Source organism: Micropterus salmoides, unplaced genomic scaffold (assembly GCF_014851395.1).
Source record: "Micropterus salmoides isolate LMB-PRFRI ecotype aquatic unplaced genomic scaffold, ASM1485139v1 Ms_hic_scaffold_9, whole genome shotgun sequence".
NCBI lineage: Eukaryota > Metazoa > Chordata > Actinopteri > Centrarchiformes > Centrarchidae > Micropterus > Micropterus salmoides.
Window position 1 is genome coordinate 25,132,541 of NW_024044681.1, and position 22,046 is coordinate 25,154,586.

The following is a 22,046-nucleotide window of genomic DNA, read 5'->3' on the forward strand; positions in this document are numbered from 1 at the left end:
TGATTACTATTTCCTGTTTCTGAAAGCATTTCACTGAGGGGTCTTCCATATTTTAGACAGTGCTATAATCTCTTGGCCAGCTCAGAAGTATTAACCCCAATACAGTACTTACCCTCCCCATTATCGCCATCATTGACCCTGCTGGTTTCACACAATGTAGCCAACCACCAGCTTACCCACTTACTGCACATCGGCCCAAACACTAACACCTCCATCATCCATTACACTCAGACACCCAGACTGCCTCTCCTCTGATATTTGTCCTCCTATTATGGCTTTCTAGTCCTACTCTGATCACTGCCAATGCCTTGCCAGTTATTACCCAGTGAGAGTGAGTGCCACGCTTACACACATGCTGAGCTGTGTCATGAGCGCCAGCATATAAATCCAAATCATTCAGTTTTCCTCTTTCATGTTTAGCTGTTTTGTGTTCATGTTTAGGGTCAAGGTTATACTAATAATCTTATTTCACGCTGTATTAAGAGAAAGTCTTGTTGTTCTGTTTTTTTTAAACAACCTTTAAAAGAGACACATTCGGGTCCCATTCGGGTGCTTCATTCAGTGGGTTAAAACATCTTTAGAGTTAGGTCTCCGTAGCAATGCGGCACACATACCAGCATTTTATTAATGGGGCATTCAACCAATTTTACACATGCAGTTTAGTCTATTTGTCACGAGGAGTTAGGCTTAATAGTCTTCTGTGGCTCTGGAGTGAGCTCTCCAAAGTTTGAAAAAACAACCCTGATGATGTCATCTAAACTAAGGAAAGTTGGGAGAATTATGGGAAATGTAGGCTTGAGCATTGTTGGAGCTTCACCATGAGCTTCACCCACATTAAGGACTAAAATTCAGGATATGTCAGCCTCGTGCATTTCAAGTGGTGGCTCTGACACTGTGGAATGGTCTTCTCTGAGACTTACGTTCTGCAGTCTCTGTTGATACCTTTAAAATACAGACTCTTATTTAGGCTGGCCTGAATTTACGCCATCGAAAGTATGCAAACATATGTGTTTTAAGGTCGGTCACTGCCTGCATGTTTTATTGACATTTTATGATGATGTTGTTGCTTATGTCTTGCTTGATTATTATTTATTATTTATTACCATTTTACATTGTTGTTGCTTTTGTTTTATTGTTGTCTCTTATTATGCATATGACTTTTATATGTTATTTATTATGACTTATTTACTTAATATATGCCATATTAAGTAGGCCTAAACTTTACTTACTTACTTACTCCTCTGCTTTGATTTTAAAAGTTTTTTTTATCTCTCTTTTGTGAGCCCGCCAACTTTATTGAAGTGAAATACTAAATTGCTGAATACCCATTTAAACTTGACTTAAAAGAGAAGTTGAGTCAAATCTTACATAGGGCTGTAGTATTATAGTATAGTCTATTATGGTATAGTATAGTATAGTATAGTCTATTCATTTCTCATTAGGTGCCATACTTACAGTGATTTATTTTTCACAATGGTAAAATGTTAAAAGAAATAAGATAGTAAGAGTCCTCTGATGCTGAATCTCTCCACCTTCATTTTTCACTTGGTGCCATCTGTTGGTTATTGTTGGTAGCACTATAAGTAGTTAATCTGTTGGTTTAAATACTTGTCCTTTTAGATGATATTAAGACTTTCTGAATAGATCATTTAAGAGAGTTGGAAGCAGTCTTAAACTGCAGAGCAGTAGGGTTCATATTTCTATGAATATGTGTTTGACGGGAGTTGCTCTGTCTGGCTGTGTGTATTTCATTGACTTATTGTTGTTGAAGGAAACAGTGTTATGAGGCTTGCACAAAGATAGATATGTTTCAATGAATAATATATTTCTTCATCGAACAGATCCTGCTGCTGATCAGCTGTATGTGAACTGTCCACTCCTACCATTCCCCTGAGCTGAGGCACTTCTCAGACAACCGAAAATCCCAGGTAAGAGATTAACTTTCGAAAGAACTGAATAATCCATAAACAAGTGAAACTTTATCTCAATAATATAATACCATAAACAAACTATTTTCCTTCACTAGTATTTGGGGACATGACAAAACAACTCATACCATATCAAATGGTTTTCATTAGCAGGAATTTGCTCAGGTGTTATGGAGATGGATCTGTTGACATGCAAACTCAAGCTCAGCCATTGTAATTTTATAAATAGCATTTTAGATAGCTTTAAAGTAAAGCTTCAAAGTTAGAGCTTGAACTTGTATGATAGTAGTTTGACAGAACAATTCCAACCCAACTGAAGGTCCACGTACTAGCTTTTTAGGGGCTTATAAACAAATATTTTTGTTATTTGTTGATAACAGTTAAACTATTGGAAGAATTAACCACACATATGGCGTGGAGTTATTTTGTATGATTATAATTAATTTAACAGTACCGCTTCTCATCTGCATTAACAAATCATTAAAATTCACCATACCTCATCATTATGAAGCTATCATCAAGTAATTATCCAACTGTTTTCTTCTCATCTTTACAATGGGCATTTACAAAACACAAAACCTTAAATTTTCCCATAGCAGAGCGCAGCACACCACACGACAGTGGGAAAAAATAATCAGTCGGAGCTTAATGCCGTATCAAAAGCCTCACAGTTCCTGAGCAGCCGCCTTTAGAGGGGGTGACTCTTAGAATGCCTCAGCTTGTTTGTCTCAGGGTTTAAGTGGTGCACATAGCCATGGAAAGATCATTAAATCACTGTTTTACCACTTGGCTTAATCCCCACAACAAAAGGGGAAGATACAAAAAAAAGAAAAAATAGAGAGAAAAAAGTGGTGGGTGAGATTAAGTAGAAACTTGATGGATCTAAACTGACGGCTCTGTTTCCCAGCGTTGCTAAGGGGAGCTAAGAATCTTGATTCCACATCTCCCAGCCTGAAGAGTGGCTGCTGATCGGACGTTCCCTGTTACCCCTGCAGCGGCCAGCCGCGCTTGTAGTGTCCGCTGCTGTGGCCATCTGCCGGATTACCCAGCAGGATATATTTTTATAGAGAGCATCCTATTCATATCCTGCCTGCAAAGGTTTACATTAAGGTTGAACTCGGGTGCACTTACAATGGCAGATGAAGTAAGCTCTATCCTTCTTACAGCACCCCTCCCCATCTTCTCACTGTTTGGGAGACTGATAGCACTGGGTTGAAAGGGGCTGCTTCACTGTGGCATGAAAGAGGATCTCATGCCACTGTCTGCTGCTGATTGTTTTCACGCGCTGACAATAAAGTGGTGCCCAGCATGAAAAAAACATTTGTATGTGCCAAGTGCGATTGTTTCTTCTAATAGGCATCAACAGGCCGACTTCTCTGTGTTACCATACAGGTGAACTCATTCCTGGGAAAATGTTTTTTTCTTTCTCAGCCTTGTAGGCGCGATGGCGTCCCCCTTTTTCCTCGGCCTAAAGGGATTAGTCGTGCCAGTGCTACCCCGGCTGTCACGGTACTGTCTACTTCCCATCTCTCTTCTGGGCCTCTAATGTGATTAACCCATTCCCTGTGGTCCAAATGGTTCTGGATGGGGGGGAGGGGGGGCAAAGGGAGGGGAGGAGGGGGGCATCTCCTTGGCATGTTCCTCCCCATGCCTAACTCACCATCATTGGCACCTTTGTCAGGCAGGAAGGACCAAGGTCGAAGGTCCGTTAGGGTGTGGACAAGAGTACAAGCGGCTGAGGAAAGAATTCATAGATTTAGTTCATCAAATGATAAAGTCACTATTGAAACCATTTTGTATTAGATTAATATTTGTCTTAAAATCTTTGATATGGATCCAGTAGGGTATTTGTGCATTTAAACACTAGATCTCGTTTTACCAGCTCGCTGTGTTTCAGTCTGATCACAATCTATTCAAACACGTCACTCAATAATGAAAATCTGTTCAGGCTGATTTGTATTTTGGCTTTTGCATTCACAGACATCAGCCCTGAATATTTACTGCTTGCTTAAGAGGAGACAATAATGATTGCCTACGCCCATCATCTTGTCAAATGTCAGTGTATTGGGGCTTCGCCTGTTTAACACATGTCACGCTCATTTTCGCCTCATCTGTCGCAAGTGTTCTTCGGGGCATCTGCTGCACGCAGAGGACCACATGCCCTTTGCCACCGCTCAGAGGGAGAAGCCTCAAAACCAAAGGCCTACATACAAAACCCAGCTGAAGGAGCTGAAATCACCTTTACAGTGGCAAACACTTGTCACTTCATGTTTTTGTATGTGTGGTGATGTACAGCATACTGTAGCCTCTCGGTATAATGAGGAAAATCATTAACATGTGCATGTGAACGATTCATCTGTTGACCAGTGTCCTAGACTCAACTGGACTCAAGTGCTTGGAGAAATTCAGCACCACCAATGACACATTTGAAACTAATCTATAATAATAATGTTGGGGGAAAAAATTGTTTAGCTGCTCAGAAATAACTCTTTGAATTTAAAGTTTGCAGAAACCAACACAATTTTACACATTATCAATCGATCTTAGTTGCACATAATGACAGCAGCACAACAGTTAATTTGTACAGCCAATAAAATATTAGCCAAACTAATTTAAACCCTGTTTTTACGGATTATGGATGAATGTTTGCCGTACCCTGCCCTGTGAAAGCCGGGAAAACAGCAGTCCCTGTCCTATCTACCCTCACGCTGTGTTCAGCAGGGCTTCACGTGAGCGCACAGCCTCAGTCAGGCGACGGCACGGAGAATTAGGAGTCTTAATTAAGATTTTTTACAAGTCTGCATGTGCTGTTCATATGCGAGACAACGGGCTTGAAATGGGCGGGGTGTGGTGGATCCTTAAACAGCTGCCGGCTCTGAAACAAAAAGCAAAGTTAACATGAAGAGCCACACGATAATTACATTACTTTACTTTTACCTTCTGAGATAGTCTGTAAGGTTGTTTATATGTCAGTGAAAACTTTAAATTTATGCATCTATATTAGTGGACATATTTAGATTATAGGCATGATAAAGCAAAGAGAAAACAATTCGACATTGTGGCTGAAAGACAATACTGTGCATGAGGGGGTAGCGCCCGTTGTGTGGAGATTTGGTGGGTTTCCAATCCTGATATCCAGCCCAGCACCATGTAATGGAAGGTGACACTTATTGTATTAGTAGGAGCTAATGAGTGTCTAAAAGCCTGTGTGACTGTGTGTGCCGAGGAATCTCATCGTGTGTGTTGGGTGGCGCAAAGTAGACGAGGCCATAAAGTGCAGCCTAAAAAAAAAAAATACATCCACCACCGTCACTGCAGATTTCAGGAGGCACGTGAGGCCTCAGAGAGTTTCAATTCTAATATAGACATAAAGAGAGAATGAGTAGCCAACTTTATTTCATGCCCAATCCAGAGTAGTTTAGGCAGGTAAAAAGTAAATCTGTTTTCACATGATCATAAAATAAACAAGACTCTGCTTTCGTCTGATCAAAATGTTAAGGATTGTAGAGCAGCCACCCCGTTTTCCTGGGTTTCCTGAGCCACAGAGCCAAGGTCAAAGGTCTATTAACAAACTGAATGCTTTTCCCACAAAAGGGAACATGCAGCGGCTTTTTTGCTGCCAAAGACAATCACAACATTTGAACATTTATTAACCAAATAACAGCGTGGAAAACCAGAATGTATCTGCTTCATTAGCATTTGATGCTACTTCTCTAACAAAGATTTTGGTTTGTAATATACTGACACATGCCGCCTCATACAAACAGTAAAAGGTGTAGTACTACTTTCTTACCACAAGGTGGATATCTAACTAAATGAATTGGGCATCATTATCAAGTGGAAATATGTCCTTTTTTAAATTCACTTGGAATAGTTGTTGATTTTACTTTAATGTTCTGTTATATTTCAGAAACATGTATAATATTAGTTAGCGTAAATGCAGCCCTTCTTTTTACTTTTATAAGACATCCATATCATTTTATTTATGCTCTTTAGAATAAGTCTAAGACTTATTTTTTTTAGACTTAGGTTTGATGATTTTTTAATAATGTTTTTACTCTTCTTAAAGAACTCACAGTAAACAAATTTAAGAGTCACACCCTAACACTGAATTATCAGAGGACTACTGTCCTCTTTCTTGAGTCTTTGACATGTAGAATAATCTGTCAATTAATGTAAACCTCTGCTGCTGGAGATATAACTAGAAATCCACTGCAGCTATTCTGTGGCCTATATTTATATAGGCCTGAAGTGCCTGGCAAGAGGTCTCGGTCAATATGTAAACCACGATACGTTACATCTCCTGCACTGAACAGGTATATCACAGCTGTTTCCATGAAAGTTGCACATGGAATCAAATGTCTGCACATCTCATTGAAGGGACATGAACATTACCTGCCACTCAACACAGGCTCTTAACATGGTCTGTTTTACGTGTTGTGACAGTTACTGTTTGACTGGGTTACAGTGCCACCAAAATCACTTTACCATAATGACAATGTCAATACATCTGTGTGTGAAATACATACAGGACATTGGACCTTCCCAGCGTCCTTTGCTGTGTCTACATAGGTACATAGATAGACATTTTAAAACAGCATGATGGGACTATATGTCTAGTATTACATCTTTGATCACATCCTTATCTTTACAGTAGCATGCAGTCCCATTGTGGGCGATGCCTAAATGCTGGTGACAGAGGAAGTGGGAGGTATTTGGTTATCATTTTCAAGTGCTGACGGATCCACATTTCCTGCTTGTAAAACCAACTAATTACCATTTTTATGCAAGTTGTTCCTTGACTAATTAATTGTTGTTTTGATAATGTGGGATAACGTAGTGGAAAACACACTGTGGCAGAAAACTAATGATTATTGAATTAGGTGTATGTATTTTTTTTTTAAAGGTTTGGTGCGTTCCATTTACCTCAGAAATCGGAGGTCGGAGCTGGGAATGATGTCACACCTGAGTTGACAGCGTTCCAGTTAACAAGTTGGAATACCTCGCACAGCCAGCTGTTGTTTACAACTTTGCCAGGTTAGCCATTGTTACCAACACCGATTGATAAAAATGCATTACATGGTATTTATTCATATTAAACACAGTAGTCACATGTACACACACAGCAGTTGGACGTAACTTTGTGTATGAGTGATCAGTGGGCTGTAGGATACTGTGAACGGGTTGATTCAAGCTCTATTCAACAGTAAAAATACAATATCATCTGTAAAAGATGATTCACTGCTGCACTACAGAAGTAGAGTCACAAAAATGAAGTGTTCATTTTAAAATACTGTAGCTGTGGGAACTTCGCGTTTCTATATACACTACACTAAATCTACCATTAAATGTGTGTCAAATGTGTGTCTGTTAAATTTGTTAAATTTGTGTTGTTTTTGTGCATTTGCAATTGGGCTGTGAGATGATAACCTTCACTTTAACACATGCCATCAAAATGTCTTATAACATAAGCAAGTTATTCATCTTTGTCCCTGAAGCTCCTGTCAAATATCCTAGGCTAGCGGGCAAAGGCAGCAATAAGTAACAGCACCTGATGTGGTTCTCCGTATTGATGTGATTGAGCTGACAGACTGGAGTTAGACAGACAATTATTGCGGATCTTGATTGAACACCAAAATTAACTTAATTGAACACTATTATTTATGCTGCATTGCGGAGGGTGTACTATTAGTACCATGGTGCTTGTAATACAGACATGAATTTAAAATACATTGCTGATTTAATTTAATCATATCGAGCTACACCATGAGTTGCACAACCATTTTCATTATTGCAGAAATTCAGTACAATATTATAAGACATCTATACAAAAAGTTAAATATTTAGAGCATAAACAAATTGTAAAAATAAAGTGAACTATTTCTAACTCTACCTATACGCAGATGACAGTTATTTATGCCTGTGCTCTTTCATAGAAACAGGCCTTTGAAAGTTAGAGGCCGAACACTGGAATTGTTGTCATTGTTCCGACTTTATGAATGGCCTAATTTGTTGCCACATCACAAATGTGCCATTTCACAAACGCAGCCGGTTTCGGAGTGCTTAATAATGTCGTCAAACCGGGAGGCTGTCAACTAAAGGCACATGGCCCACTGGAGATATAATGACATCAAGAAATGGGAATGAAAGCGGGCTTTTTAAACAGGCCGGTGCAGGCTTACACTTGGTACACAGGTCAACTTAAGTGCGCTCATCTGAGCGTAACTCAGGTTGACACAATTTGACCTCAGCTGATACCCCTCTCTGCTGGCCCTTTTGTTTTCATGTTCTCTCCTGGGAACTGCATTTAATACTATCCTTACAGATTCTATAAAATGTTCTAGTTTTCTAAGCTCTCATTTCTCAACATTTGCTTTTCTATTATTTCTCAGGACTCTATTCTTTCAGATATGGGCCTTTGTAGGCCTTTGGTGGGGCTGACAGAATTGTTTCTCTTGGCCTGTGCTTCAAAGGAAAATCCCCTTTAGAGGCTTGAATGAAGAGGCCATTGTTGTTTGCTTGACTTGGATGTTTTGAAAGGCAAACATTTAAAAACTGTATCTTATTTAATAATTGAAAAATTGTTGATTGTAAAACACCGTGCTACAATGGTGCGACTTTCACCGAACTCAAAACGTCAGGAAACTTTCCGTGAGGCGGGTTAAATGACAAGCTTCGCTCATTGGTCTTTAGAAACAGTGATTCCAAAGATTTCACAGTCAAATGAACAGCAAAAGATTAATATGTCTAATGCTGCTCGGCACACAAAGGTAGTCTAATCTTTGCTTTCTTCTGTGGCTTTAACGTCAGCGTCAAGCAGTGGAGTGGAGTGTCTTAAACAACTGTTTTAAATAAAGCCCCATCACCTGCTTGTCACACAGGTATCTTCTCACTCAGGTTCTCCTCATTTTTGCTCCGCATAGTTTGGATAAAAAGCCGGTTAGAGTTTGTAGAGGAGTTTGGTTTGAGGCTAAGATAGAATAAGACTATTTTCAGATTATCTTTTTATATGTAGACCTCCAAATGTTTTTGTTTCTTTATAAACAGGGTTTCTGATACTTAATTCATTCATAGCATACATGAGTTACTTCTGAGATTTTTTTCAAATGTTTGACAGAAAGCATAATTATGCCTTTGTTCCATGTTCTGTATCAATTCCAAACTGACTAGACTTATTTAGGGTGTGTAATTGTCTGTAAGATTTTAATTTGGTCATCAAGGCCGCCAAACACAACAATCCAGCCCCCCAGTGGCCTGGCAGTTCGTGCCATGTTGTTGCACACAAAGTGCACATTTTTGAAAACCCATTTAAATTCTTTTAGGAAGAATCTGAAAAAGAAGAAACGTCCATCATTTGGAGGTAGCAGGTGGATGCTTGTGCATGGTTGACCGATCAGAAATAAAAAGATGCCCAAAAAAGCATTCATGATGGGAAAGGCGATGTTCCTCATTTCCTAATTAGCGTTTGGATTCTGATTCCTCGTGCAGCATCCCACATTGTTCCAACAAACCAACAAAAAAGTTGAGTTAAGCCACAAAACCTTTGGTGTCTTTTCAGAGGAAACGGTTCTTTATGGGGGTCAATGCAGCCTGTGTTTATTTTCTAACAGTGAATGGGGGTGAGGTGTGAAGCTGTGAATACTGTGAGGTCAACCCGCCGTGATGCTGTAAATACTAACAGTGCCAGTTGGTAATGAGCAAGGCCACGGCCCAGCTCCCTATTCAAGCGTTTAACCAAAGAAACGGAACAGCTTTTCCTCAACAAAGATACACGTAAAAAGAGATACATTTACAACAGACAAAATGAGAAACGAATTGTCATTGATCTCAAATTAATCTTGTCTGTTACTTCAGCTGCTGGCATTTTGTTTTTTTTATAAGGAATTTAATCATACACCACCAAGATAAATACTGAAAGAGTATATATTACATTTTCAGTAACAAAATAATGTACTTTTTTTGTTCAATAATTAGGCATTAAAAGTTTTTGAAAAGTAAAAAAAAAAAAAAGATAATGAATAGGGTAGTAGGCCAGTTGCAAATGGTAACTGACTTATCTAATGCATTTTTGTAGCTATGTCAGTGGGTTTGTGGACTTAATAATGAATAATTGAAGATTTGTGCCCTTGAACCTTTTGTTTATGGCTACTGTAGCAAGGTAAAGTCTGATTTTGACAACATTTATTAAACATTAAGCTGGATCTTTAATGACATATCGCAGATACATTTTGTTCCCTGATATGTTTTCCAGAGCCAACAACAACAACTCCAGTAAAGACCCACTGTGTTCTGGCGTGGACTAAAACAAAACATCAATCAGTTATTATTTGAATAGCATCTTTCATACAGGTCAGTACAATTCAAAGTGCTTTACAAGGGAATGACAAGCTGATGATAAGGCAGTACAAATATAAGCAGTAAATCAATGTGAGACAAATGCACAAAAGTGAAAAACTAAATGACAATAAATGGCTAAATGGCAATATATATAATAAGCATTTCAAACAAGAATACAATAAAACTAATAATAAAAAAATTAAGAAATTTGATAATAGCCATAAAGCATTACATTCTAATCAGAAGCCAAACTAAAGAAATAGGTTTTAAGTTTGCCTTTATAGATATCAACACTTATCTCAGATCCTCCGGCTTGGAGCATAAACACTGAAAACTCCACCAAAAGGTTTTGGCCCTGCTCTTGGAACACCAAAAAGATACGTGCCAGAGGACATGAAGGGCCGTTAAAAACAATTAAAATCATTTTAAAATCCCCATGAAAACTGTATAAAGACAGGCAATGTAAAGACTTTTAAATGGGTGTTTGTGTTCTCTCCTTGTGTTCCTAGTCAGCAGGGTTCCCCTCACTGTGAGAGAAAGGTAATACAGTGAGAGCAGAAAGGCCAACAACATGATTGTTCCTTATTTCACAACCACAACGTGTTAGAGAATCAACACAAGGAAAATACTGGAATTCAGCACATTTGCCTGACTGGAGACCTTTGTCTCGTGTGAACCCTCTGTCGTGTTTTCTCTCTCTGCCTTTCCTGTCTCTAAACTGTTAACTATCAAAACATAAAACATGCCGCAGTGGTCTTTTCAGTTTGATGTGAGAACCCACAGGCAGCTTTATGAAGTTAAATGAAGTATGAGGATCATTAAATAAAAACCTTCATATTCTAATGAAGCATTAGTCTGGATTAAATAAAACAGCTATAGGTATTTAACTACAGGTATGCTTCATTACCAGGTGTTGCCAGGAAAATGTCACTTGGCAAAAGCTTGGCCGTGTCCCAGCTGAACCTCTCTGATACCTTAGATGGTCATGATGCAGACAAAAGGATTTAACCTAGAGGACATGCAGCTTAGTCTTGTCAAGGCTGAGCTTAGCGTAGCGAGTGCACGCATTAAGAGAAGATTTCTACCACAATGTGTTAATAAAACCAGACTTGTAAATGGCCAACAGCTTGTTCTGATAAAGTTGACTAGAATTTATTATTATTATTATTATTCAGTAGATTTGAAAGAACTCTGCAGAACCTTTTGTTACCCCAATATGGTAATATCAGTAACAGGTTTGAAGTGCAGACAAAAGTATAACAGATCAAAACAGTGTATAAGTGAGGAGTTAATAGGTTAATAGTTAACAGGCTGATAGCACATTCTGTCTGTGATCAGTTTTGTCACTGAGTGACTGCAGTTGCACTATTTGCCCATAGGGTGTCACTATATAGATGATTATCTTAAAACAGCTCTTGGCATACAGGATCTTAGTCTGGCATGTTAATATAGTGCTGATCAAACCAAAGTCATTCATACACACGTAATACAACTAGTGAGAAAGTTGTGTTACTGTGACAATATGTATTAGTAAGAAATTAAAGTCTGTAAGTACAATGATGCATTGGTTATTAAAGTATTTCCAGGAAAACATAACATATTTAGATTTACAATGTTTTATGACACCATCTGGTCTTAAACATTTAGTAATAAATTGCACTTAAGTGTCATTTGTGTCACTAGGCATGATAAATACCCCATATTGTCTTAGTGGCACTAATGAAATTATATTATATTATTTCAAACACAGCAGATCACCATCCATCAAAGTTCACTAAATGTTGAAAACATACCAAGTAGTTACACCCAGCACCACTAAAGCCACACTTTCATCAGTCCATGATAATATACTTGCTGAATAAAGTACATAATGAGAAGAGCCCTAATTGCACCACTTATTACCATCCAAGACCCCGTTTTTGATTAAGTAAGGGTTTTTCTTTTGGTGTGAGTGGACATAAAGCTGGTTCCACAATTTGACACTGAGGATCATTTCATAGGAAATGATTTTATTCAGTCATTGTAAAAAGGGGTCTGCTGATGCTGAGATAATGTGGCGCAGCTTATAGGTTAGATTACGCAAATTTCTTCAAGAAAATAAACCAAACTATGTTGATCGATGCACCCTGCCATGACAGGAATGGCCTCCGCTGACTTTCATCTCCACATCTGATATGAATCAATCCCTTCCTACCCTGACTCCACCTGATTTGCACTTATGATACGCACTTATTTGAGAATATATTGACAGAAGATACAGCTGGATTGGCTTTGTTTGCTGCTTGTCATTTTTATCTGTTAAACCACCAGCAGGTCGTTTATCAGGCATTTATGGTCTTATCCATGCATCCTTATTACTAAGTAACGCAGGACCCCTTGTGTCCAAATATATAATATATAAGATTATTAATTACAGAAGTGGTGACGGCGCAGTGGATAAGACACATCTTTTTGGTGTGGGAGACCAGGGTTCAGTTCCCACTGCGACGCATCCACCAATGTGTCCCTGAGCAAGACACTGAACCCCTAGTTGCTCCAAAGGCATGCGACCTCTGATACACATAGCTATTGTAAGTCGCTTTGGATAAAAGCGTCAGCTAAATGACTAATAATAATAATAGAATATAAGATTTGTGGTGCACCTGCATGTGGTTGTATATGCTGCCTGCTTTCTGCCGCTATGGAAGATGAAGCACTGCAGTGTGCCATTAAATACATTAAATAATAGTATGTCCATGTGTTAGTAGAGATTCTGAAAACAAGTTTTTCACATTAAATGGTACCATCATGGTGGAGATGTGTGCAAATCTTAAACATTTGTGCTAAAATCTTACCTCATCTGTTCCTTAGTTACATTGCAATCTAATGAAAAGATATTGTTTTAGTAGACACTGTAACCTTTAAATACCTATAGCTGTTTTTAATCCAAATAAAATCAAGGCTAATGCTTCATTACCGGGTATTTTTACATAATGATCCTCATGCTGCTGCTGTTAATTTTTTTATTAACGCAATTACTGGGCTCTTAGTGGACGGGGTCAGAGAGGTCTAATTACCCTGCGTCATGCTGGTAAATAGTTGGAGGTGTCTCTGAGCAGGTGGCCCTGGAGGTAAGAGGGAGACATGGGGCATACCGAGGCGGGCAATTACTGGATGAATTTCACTTTAATAAATGTTGAGCTACATTTGGAAATTCAGATAACAGAGCTTTCTGCCTAATGGGTGCTGCACTGAGGCCACTTGAGCAAGAAAATGATCTGAAAGAGGGTTTAATTAACACAAGCTACATGATCCAGGGAGCGCGTGACAGAATGTTAAAGTGAGGGGGAGAGCACACAGCACAGGGATAATATGAAAATTAGTGAGGAGGAAGGTGAGATGGGGGGGGGTTGCCAACTTTTATCTCACAGGTTTCGAAGTCTGGATTTTGCTCCTGTTTTGGCACATGACTAAAGTCTGTGTCATGAACATCAATATCTGTATAAACACAAGTCCAGAGCATGAGGCCAGCCAGAAGCAGAATTGATTTGATAGTATCACACTGCGTATTCATGCTACATTTAATAGTTAATTTGATAATAAAGTGAAATCATATAAAAGTCTGTTAAATTCTATTTATTCCAGCTCAGGAGCTGCTGATGACATTTTCAGCTGATTATTTTAGAATTTGGAGAAATGCAAACAAAACTAGTCTCTCTGATAATCAGACTGGATTACCATTTTGTTTCACTTCATTAATCACTCAGACTTTGTGTTCTTGTTAGCCGTATCACTTCCAAAGGCATCATTTCCAGTTGACATGGTGTACAAGAAGCTACCTTAAGGTTTTTCCTTAGTCAAAGAAATGAGCATATATAAGAGTTGTTAATTCTGTAAGTCAACTAACAACAAGTTGGGCCTACTTATGTTTGTGACATTTTTTTTCTGGCATAGTAAGAGCCCCATTCTTAATCCAGCCTACAATGCTCTACAACTGGCTTGGTTGTTTTTGCGAAGGAAACAAGCTTGTTGGAATCACTGAAAACAATCGGTGATGTGGACGGGAACTCAGATGTCTGGAATCAGGCTAGAATATCTCTTTTCACCTGTGAATTTTCCTTCACTGGAGCATACAAAATATCTCACATTCAATGAATAGGTCAAAGATACTTATACTAATGGGTGGCAGATTAAAGGAAGCTGCTGGGATGAACACTATTCTTTCTGAAAGATATTCCCTCATTGGGTGTTTTGATGGTGGTGGTGGAGAGCGCTAACTAACAGTGGTTGAGATCAGGCAAGGGTTATAGCATATGATTCATTTTCATACTCATCAAACCATATCCTGACCCCTCGTACCCTGTAGGATGAAAGTGCTTGCATATACAACAAAAGCAACCCCTCTCCCCAAAAACTCAGCAGGGTTATACATTAAATACTCCCTCAGCTATTTATAGCTGGTGGTTTATCAGATGAGATGTTGTTTAAATGGAAACCTGGAAGAATGCATATGTACATGAGGTAGCTTACCATGCAGTGACATAATCACATGTTTGAAAAGTTAACACACAAAATTCAGAGTAGTACCTGCATTACGTGCCACTGAAAGGACTGTATTCTGGCCTGTAGCTGCCGTCACTTTTTATGTTTTTAGTGTTTGTTGCATGAGCTGCACTAACGCTGCAGCGTATAGGCCTGTGTTATGTGTATAGAGGACGAGGGGTTTTGTTTTTGTTTAAACAGTGTATATGTGTGGTTTTGTGCATGTAAGGTCCTCATGGTTTTACACACCGCGGTCTCCCTCCACTCTCCACTGGAGCTAAAAGCCCCGAAACAGAACGGTAATTGCCCAATTAGGGCCCTCGCTCTGTGGGCCGCAGAGCACTATGCGCCTCCACATGCTCACAGAGTCAGATAATTGAGCTGAAAGCAAATGAACGGATGGCAGACAAACAAGCTACTAGAAAATAATTACTTGGAGTGTTTCTTTTCAGTACCTGTACAGCGAATTTCATTATTGTCAATAGCCTCTAAAGCTGCTCGAAACGGTGGTATTTGTCATTTTCATAGAGACTTGATAATGACATTAATTTGTCTTAATGGGTTGGTTCTATTGTTAAAAATAGTAAAATGAGCAGAAATTGTCTTTCCTCAGCAGGTAGAGAGGACTTCACCACACTCCCGTCAGGCATGAGGAGATAATTTGGTGTGCTTGTCAAATTTCCAATAATTTGTTATATGGAACATGAGTAATGCTAATACCATTAATGTCCATTTTCCTCTAAATTCATTACTGCCCTTTTTCCCTTTTATGTTTTTAATGCCTCTGTCGTTTTTCTGTGCTTCAAGAGGTTATACCAGACCTGATTAAAAACATGCACATTTAGACTTTTGCCTTATACACGCACACATACATAAACACATGCACATCATTTAAAACATCTGTAAGTTCTCCTCCTAAACAACTGAAGTGTCTGTTAAACCCGAATTGTAATTTCTGTTTGTCAGAAAAAGGTTACAGTCAAACAATTATTCATCGACAATATCAGCTTTAAATGACAAACTAATAAATAATCTGTGAAAATGCAGCTTTTCAGTTTCATTTAACATCACTTATTCAGCAGAGGATGAATTTTAGGGGATCATTCACAAATTTGAATCTGTGTTTAATGTTACTGTACCTTCTGTGTAAACTTTAGAAATCACATACTCACATAATAATGTTCCTCTATAGCTACAGCTGATTGAATCCAAATCATGTTCAGATCGTTTATGTACTGTTTATTTAATTCTTTAATGTTTTAATTTGAAAAAATTAGGAGAAATCTAACAATATAGATTCAAATGTTCACCACTCCTATAACCTTGCAGCGGTGAAATAGAAGATGAAGACATGAAACATTTAGTCAAATATTTATTATAAAAAATAACACTGAAATAAAATTTGCCAACAATTTAAATCAATTTCCCAAAATGTATGTTTTGTGATTATTCAGGTTTTTGGTTTAATATATGGAAAGAAAGATTTCGCTGAAAATATTAAATAACAGACAAATTATTAATTATCCACAAATTCAACAATATTTATAGTATTAAAAAAAATACTGTAATGATGTTACATTCTTATTTATCTTCATTTAAAACAGGTAAAACTGTAACTGCAAAATCTATTTTTAGGTGAAACATCTATATTATGGTGAAACATTAATAAATTAAATTATTAACAAATTAATAATTAATAATAATTAATTAATAATTTATTATTATTATATAATCATGACAGTGCTTTTTTATTTATCAGTTGTAAAACTAATGTAAGAACAGGTTAACATGTAAGAAATGTGGACTAAGTCAAAATTGAACTGTTTTATTTCTAAAATTAGATTTAAAAAAAGATGAAAAATAAGGGAAAACATTTTTTTTCCATAGGCGATACTACAAAATGTTTAACATACTTCCAAAATGTAAATAAAACAGCTATCTTTGAGGAGTGATACGGTTATAGCTGGAGGCAACAGAGGCAGCTGCTGGGAGGCACCACTAAATCTGCCTCTGTTGATGGCTCCCTGCCTCCATGTGACCCTCCAACATCACTGGGACAAAACAATATCAAATATCTTGAACTTGTGCACACAGATGATGTCTTCTGTGCCTGAAGTGGAGACGGCAAGATGAGCAATCATCCCTGTCCTCCGTTGTACCGCCAGCAGTCAGCAAAGTGTTGTGAAGTGGGAGCAATGGGAGGATGACCGCACAATAAAAGCAAAACTAATATGTGTCCATTGTGGAGGTATAATTTAATGCTGCAGGGTGCTTTCAAAAAATGAAAAGACATGCTGAACTGTAATTGAGCTCCTACTGATACTAGCACATAATACAACATGTAGCAACTTTATTCTTATAAATGTTATTTGAGGTAATAAAATAATAATAATAAAAAAAGAAGATTGTGGCCAAATTTAGAACATTTGGGATTAATCTCATGAACCTGAGAGTTTAATCAAAACTGGGAATAATAATTTTGGTATTAGGGAGTTAAGATACATTTTAATCCACTCAAAAGTCATACTCTTAAAGTGAGGATTCAAATACTTTTTATTGTGGCCACAAAGTAAATACTCCTGATTCGGATCCGATTAACTATCCCTTCCTGCACTGATCTTACATGTGTTTACATTTCCAGACAGCATAAGAAATCTAAACATTATCTCTAAGAAAACCTTCAATAAATGTTCACAAATAGTGTGGAACTTACATTTTATTGTTCTCAAATGGATAGGTGACACTGCTCAGTGTGGCATGTAGTTGGTTGGCTCTGTGATTTTAACAGCCTACAGGGGGCGCTGGTAAAAATTAATACTATTAAGTTCATTTTCAAAGTTTTGATAATGAGTTCAGCATACAGTAAGTGTGTCATACTATCTTATCAGCAAATGGCGCAAGAAATATATAAAGGATTTGTTTTGTGTTTTGAATTGACAGACTTATAAAATAAATAAAAGTAATGGTAAAATGTTCAAATCAAGTTTAATAATTACTAGTATTTTCCAGTGAAAAATATCATAGGTAGTATAATTCTTTGAAATTGTATTTATGGTTGCTAACAAGTATTTTTTTTTGCATTATTTTCAATTGCAAAATAATATAATAAAGTAAAAGAGTGAGTAGGAATCTGATCAAATAAACTAGTAACTAAACTAGTATTCATTGTTCAAATTGACATAAACGAATTGCTTCAAATTTAGTTATTTAATTCCCCCATAACCTTTCATTAATAATTATATATAAAATAATTGGCATGTAGCTCAAAGGCTGATTTTCCTGACTGGGCTTTTTATCATTGGTTTATGTGGAAATTTGCCACACACACTTTTCTGTGTCTGACCTGCAGTGTCAGCCACTTCTCTGGAACACACATGGGTGTGGGCAATGGACATATAAGGCTTCCTCATCATCACCATCTCCTTCTTCTTCTTGCTCTGTGTGTTTGCACCTGCAGTGGCTCCTGTGTGTTTTGTTTTTACACAGTTATAGCTACAGGTGTGTTTAAGCTGCCAACACTTCTATGTATGAAAGGGCTGAAATAATGGCCACATTACTTTACCTGTTTTTTAAGCCAGCTCTGCCACTGGGCCCCATTTATGTCCCCTGGACGTGTCGCTGCTCTATTTCATCCCAACAAAGACTGTTTTCAAACTTTTCACAGAAATAGGGAGACTGATTTCAGAGTCCAGATCTCACTTTCTGCTCTAAACGTCGTTACCAATCTTCCAATCTCATTCACTTTTGTTTCGTTAATCTTTAAATGACAGATTGAGTCTTTTTGCTCAGCAGGACTTATTTTTGTCTGAGCTCATCTAGACACTTGATGTCTTTATTATATGGTATTAAAATGCCTGAGATGTGTTTATAATACTTTGTAATACAATACTTTTCTTTGCCTTTGCTGGAGTGGTGCTGGCTGGCCTCACTGGCCTATTTAGATGAAAGTAGATGGCAGCATTTTATTGAGTGAGTTACCTCTCAGAGCCAATCAGCTGGCTGGATGCACCAAAACATTTACAGAAATCAGAGAAGTCAAACACTGTCTTGAGGGGCTGATTTATTATTTCATTTTAAACACAGAGACACGAGGAAACTGTATATAGTCGGTACTGTTAATTTATTGTATGACTTGCGTTTGAAAATACGTTAACGTTTACTTTGATAATATCACACTCATCCAATAATGCCAATATGTTATCCCAACTAATGATAAGTGAGTCCAGAATCATAATATCTTGTTGGCATGTTTATGAGGTTTTTAAATGCATAATCATCAATTGCTATGGGTTGCTTACAATTACTGTGGTTAGTGTTGACATTTATGTGTCCATGCATAAAGCTGCAGTAAAATGTGTTAATATTCATCTAAGTGATACTTGTGCCTGTATTTAGATGTGTATGAGTCTTTTTAGATTGTGTAAAATGTCATGAAGTGCTGTGAGTGCCAGAGGATCGTTGTTTGACATGATGACTGAGCCGATGATTCATTTTTGCCAGGCCTGACTCCTGTTTAGAGCTTCTTATGTAACAACTCTGTTGAATAATACTTTTTAAATAGAGACACTCTTGCTTTCCACAAGGCCACCGTTGGGAAGTAATGTCTGAGTGTGAGGGATCTTGGGTTGTTACACTGCAAACAGGAGAAAAACAGGAAAATAATAGATATGTGGGAGGTAAAATACATTGTAAACAAAATACACTATGGCATAAAAGTTTATTGGATACAGGTTTCTTGCAAAGATTTGGTCCCTTTGGAACAGGAAGTGCTGTACTGAGTTGTAATACAGAAAGCAACCTGCAACATTTTAGACACTGTGTGTTAAATTAAGTCAGGTGTTTTTCAGGATGTGCAAAAGGTGAAAAGAAATCCTCTGAGAACTGTCTAAAGTACCTTTGCTTTGCTTTGTCCAATCAGATCACCTCCTGAGAGGTTTTTAAGAAAAAAATGTTGTGCACACTGATAATACACCCCAATAAAGGCTTTGTAATGAGATGCAAAGTGGCGGTTACATTGACCTTAACCAAGCTGTGTGAGGTTTTAATGTAACGACAGCCTGAGCTTTAATGATGAAACTTGTTAAAACAGTAGTTTTATGGTTTCTGTTTATCTTCTGCTCACAGAGTAGCAGATGGTAAAAACAAAGACAATCCTGTGTCCTGGCTGTCTCAGTGACCAGGGTATACATTTAGTACTGGAGCAACATGAGAGAAGGGCCGGAGACAATTTAGTATCACAATCATTTACTGATCTTAGTCAAATCATTTACTTGGACAACAGAAACGTGTAGAATGATTATCGTTCTACCTGCACTACAGGTTGTAATACATATGAGTGGGATATAATTAATTGCTTCATACAATTATTAATTAATCATTTAATGTGATTTTAGGGACATTTGCCACTATGTAATACATATAAACATCAGAAAAATAATCCTTATTAATATTGTGATAATGAGTTCAGGGATATAGTCAGTCAGCTCTATATGAGAGTCAAGACTTTAGGACGGACTCACAGAACATCAGATGAATCTGCTCTGGTAGCTCCTGTTGGTTTATGTTTGTTTATTTGTATGAATGAGTTTTCGATCTGGGCCATTTTTTGGAAAGTGATGTGATCTGCGTGTTCACTCTACTCTGTGGTTTGTCTTCCTAGTATTTAGGATGTTTTCTATTTTACTTTACTTCTCCGATGATCACAGAAAGGTTAGAAATGTTTCACATTTTTGGTTAAACATGTAATATACAACAAAGAGCATGTATTATGATTTTATTTTATTGTAGATTCTTTTTTGTGCCACTTTCTTTTTGTATTAAGTTGTATTTATTTTTCATTCTTTAAATTATTATCATCATTATTATTATTACTAGTTATACTTACTTACTAGTATAAACAGTGATAGAAGTAGTATTAGTATTTTTTTTTTACCACTACTATTATAACTCACCCTTGTGCATAAATGGCAATAGAGACCCACTAAGCAACATTAACCAAGTATTTAAATTAAATTTAAAGGATATGCCCAGTGTCTCATTTGACTAATTCATTGATGGTGTATCTCCACCTGCTTCTGCCTCTGTGCCAGTGTCTGAATTTGTGTGACGGTAGGGCTGAATGGTGATGTGTGACACACTCCTGATGAAAAATAACAGCGGCCCTCAGATCTGCACAACGGCTGATGAAGAATCACTGACTTTTATTGGTGCCAAATAAAAGGATGTGATGAAAGAGTCAAAGGCTGAGGGAGAGAAAGAGGGATTCAGAGGGAGGGGCGGAGGAGTGCAAAACAAGGCCCCATCCATCACATGAGTTGAGAAGACACATTCCAGTGCCCTTAGCAAGAGGATACATTCACTCAAAGTCACAATAGAGGGGGAATCTGGGAGAAGCTGGGAGGGGCACCCATCAATACACAACCTCACCCGTGGGCTTTCTGTGCGCACAAACTCAATACCCCATCCAGTCCAATTCAATTCCCTCTATAGGCATGACAAATGTACATTTTGCTGCCGATGAATGCGTTCATACTCATACCAACAAAACAGATGAAAAACAAAATCACGGCATGGATGCTAATAGTTAAAATTCTTATTTCCCCCTTCCCTTCCTCCCTCCCTCTCTGTGTCCGTCTCTCTCTGTCCCTCTCATTAATCGGAGTTGGAGATATTTGAGCTGTGGTTGTAGGATATCTCTGGCTGGCAGAGTTAGCGGGGATTTTAGGGTGGAGGGAGCAGGTGATGGCTTTCTGGAGTGCACTCATTTACACTCCTCCCTTTCTCTCGCTGAGCAGCGTGAAGAGGTGGGAGAGATGAGGGGCCACCTCCTCTCACTCCTGTGTGCTGCACCTGCCAGGGGTGAGAGGATCAATTGTGAACTCTGACCTTGTACCTTCCACAATGCCCAATTATTATCCTTACCATGTAATATATACATCATATATTATTTCACAAGTGGAGAGCAAATAGGATGTAAACAAGGAAAGACATTAAATTGCTTGCACCTACACTGTTTTCTTTATTGGACAAGCTAAACATTGATTTTAGATAGTGCTAACCTGTTGCTGGTAGTTGGCATCATAAATTGTAAACTTTAGTATTTACTTCACTGCTTTACCCCTCATCAGTGTCAGTTTCAGAGTGTGTGTTTTTTCAATGGACTTGTAACTTATAGGCTGCCTTCCACAGCACCCAATTATTACTCATACCATACAAAATGCATTAAGGATAGATAAATGAAATATTCTGGCATTTAACTCG

General features: G+C 37.9%; 1 long non-coding RNA gene across 4 annotated transcripts in view; it reads left to right on the top strand.

The window, feature by feature from the left end:
* The window catches only part of LOC119895854, a 37,681-nt gene that overhangs the window by 5,122 nt on the left and 10,513 nt on the right, over window positions 1-22,046 (top strand). For 2 of the 4 annotated variants that reach the window (XR_005443115.1, XR_005443118.1), the window contains exons 3-4: window positions 1,842-1,928; window positions 6,835-7,292. This is a non-coding gene — a long non-coding RNA (uncharacterized LOC119895854). Of the gene's footprint in view, window positions 1-1,841; window positions 1,929-6,834; window positions 7,293-10,179; window positions 10,435-22,046 lie in introns of those variants that run through there. The other 2 variants (XR_005443117.1, XR_005443116.1) reach the window with 2 other exon arrangements.